The sequence below is a fragment of the Gossypium hirsutum genome, chromosome D10 (genome assembly GCF_007990345.1).
Source record: "Gossypium hirsutum isolate 1008001.06 chromosome D10, Gossypium_hirsutum_v2.1, whole genome shotgun sequence".
In the NCBI taxonomy this organism is placed as follows: domain Eukaryota; kingdom Viridiplantae; phylum Streptophyta; class Magnoliopsida; order Malvales; family Malvaceae; genus Gossypium; species Gossypium hirsutum.
Window position 1 is genome coordinate 30,990,939 of NC_053446.1, and position 2,816 is coordinate 30,993,754.

General features: G+C 36.3%; 1 non-coding gene across 1 annotated transcript; it reads right to left on the bottom strand.

Annotated features, from left to right (window-relative positions):
• Positions 1–1,367: 1,367 nt before the first annotated feature.
• Positions 1,368–1,474, bottom strand: LOC121222869 (small nucleolar RNA R71). The gene has a single exon (XR_005920239.1). It is a non-coding gene; the product is annotated as a small nucleolar RNA R71 (small nucleolar RNA).
• Between the last annotated feature and the right edge of the window lie 1,342 nt (positions 1,475–2,816).

Below are 2,816 nucleotides of genomic sequence, written 5' to 3' on the forward strand. Positions count from 1 at the left end.
CGAATTAATTATTTAAACGGATTGAAATTGTAATTAATGGACACAGTACTTAATTAGTGTGTGTTTAATCATCTAATGTAGATAAGGGTTAGATTAGCAACGGTATCTCATGATACATTTGCCTTGCATAACTTGCAAGATTATTCTGATTAAACTGTCTCAAGGTAAGGATACTTTATTACCTCACATAGTCTTTTATGTGCTTATTAAATCGAGCTAATTATTTGAATTGACATAGAGATACGTACAAGAGATTATTTCGATTTAATAAGTACGTATGTGCAATAACATATTTGCCTATTAAGATTTGTTTAATCAGTTGAATTGACATAGGGATATAGTCAAGAGATAAATGGATTTTGGTAGGTGAGTATTTTCATAACTTAGCAAATTACAGAGTTGCCGTGAACTTATTCGTAACAATATAAATATGAGTCTAATAATTCATCTTGATTAAAATCATATTTTGAAATCGTGCATTTAAGATTTATTTATTTAGTTCACTTAGTTTAAAATCTTAGTTTTTAATCACCCTCTTCAAACAAAATATTTTTCTTCACCAAAGTGTTTTAAATAGCATTCATAAATAATTCTTTTCAATGATCCTGTGGGTACGATAACTTGACATTTAGTTGTCACTTTATTATTTGTTGCAATTGTGTGCACTTGCACATTTTCGTCATTCCACGTTTTTGGTATCGTTGCCGGGGACTGTGTTTTAAAAAAGTCATTATTTATGAAGTTGTTAGTTTTGCATGTTGGTTTATTTTTCTGTTCAAATTTTAACTTAGTTAATTATTCCGTGATTATTTCAGGTGTTTATGAGTATTGATCGAATCATTAATTTACTCCCTGTAGACCCTGAGATTGAACGAACTTTCCGACAGCAAAGAAGACAAGCAAGTCAGAGAAGGACTGAAGAGATGAACTTCAAAAATCTGAATAAAGGAAATGGAGCAAACCTTACTCAAAATCCTATCCTTATTTCTCATGATAGGGATAGAGCTTTGAGATAGTATATCGTGCCAGTATTTCATGATCTTAATCTGAGTATTAGGAGACCCAAAATTGAGGCACAATAGTTCGAGTTGAAGCCAGCCATGTTCCAAATGCTTCAGACAGTGGGCCAATTCAGTGGAATGCCTACCGAAGATCCTCACCTACACTTAAGACTGTTTATGGAGGTGAGCGATTCTTTCAAGTTAGCTGGAGTACCCAAAGATGCATTACGGTTGAAGTTGTTCCCATATTCACTAAGGGATAGAGCTCGAGCTTGGTTGAACTCATTACCACCAAACTCAATTTCAACATCGCAAGAGTTAGCAAAAAAGTTCCTTATGAAGTATTTCCCGCCTAGCAAGAATGCTAAGTTGAGGAATAAGATCACTACTGTCCAACAAATGGATGATGAGTTATTGTATGAGGCATGGGAAAGGTACAAAGAATTATTATCAAAGTGCACTCATCACAAAATCCCACATTGCATACAACTTGAGACATTTTATGATGGTCTCAATGGTCACACGAGAATGGTAGTGGACACTTCTGTTAATGGTGCTCTCCTTTCTAAGTCTTATAATGAGGCTTATGAAATAATTGAGAGGATTGCCAACAACAATTATCAATGGCCAACCAATCATGTAGCGTCAGGAAGACGAGTCGCTGGAATACATGAAGTAGACACTCTTACTTAACTCTCATCTCAAGTATCATCAATATCCTCAATGTTAAAGAATCTTACTACTAATGGGTGTAATAGTTTTGCAGCACAACCACTGAATCAATTTGAAAATGTAGCCTGTGTTTATTTTGGGGAAGGACATTTGTTTGAAGAATGTCCATCGAACTCAGAATTTGTGTATTACATGGGTAACCAGAAACAAAATCGAGGAAGGCAAGGGCTGCAATCCAATTTCTATAACCCACCATGGTGAAACCACTCAAATTTTTCCTGAAGTAACCAAGAGGTAGGAACCAGTAACAATTATGTCCAACCTAGATCAACTCAGCCACCTAGTTTTTCCCAATAAGCTCAGAAATCAACCCAAGCTGAACCATCCAATAGCCTAGAGAATCTATTGAAGGCATACATGGTGAAACATGATGCCTCTCTAAGGAATTTGGAGAATCAAGCTTTAGAAGAAACATGTGTCACAAGGTATGGAACCCCAAGAGCCATCACCAGTGTTGAAGGGTCCCATTTTGTGAACAAATGGTTGAAATGGTTATTAAATAAACATGGAGTGAAACACAAGGTCGCTACAACTTACCATCCGCAGACGAATGAGCAAGCTGAGCTAGAAAACAAGGAGATCAAAGGCATACTTGAGAAGGTTGTTTGCCCGAACCGATGAGATTGGTCCAAGAGACTGGATGATGCTTTATGGGCTTACAGGACAACATACAAGACACCTTTAGGGATGTCACCCTATAGGTTAGTCTTGGAAAAGCCTGCCATCTACCCTTGGAGTTAGAACACAAAGCTTACTGGGATCTCTAATGACTCAACTTGGATCTTAAAAGTGCCAAAGAGAAACGAATACTTCAACTTAACGAGTTAGAAGAATTTTGAATGTCTTCATACGAAAATGCCAAATTACTTAAGTAGAGACTCAAGAAATGGCATGACAAGCACATTCGAGTTCGAGAATTTGAAGTAGGTCAGCAAGTTTTGTTATTCAATTCCATCTTAAGGTTCTTTCTAGGTAAGTTAAAATCACGTTGGTCCGGTTCATTTATGATTCATCGAGTCTATCCATATGGAGTTGTTGAACTTTAAGGTAAGGGAGGTAATTTTTGAGTTAATGCTCAACACT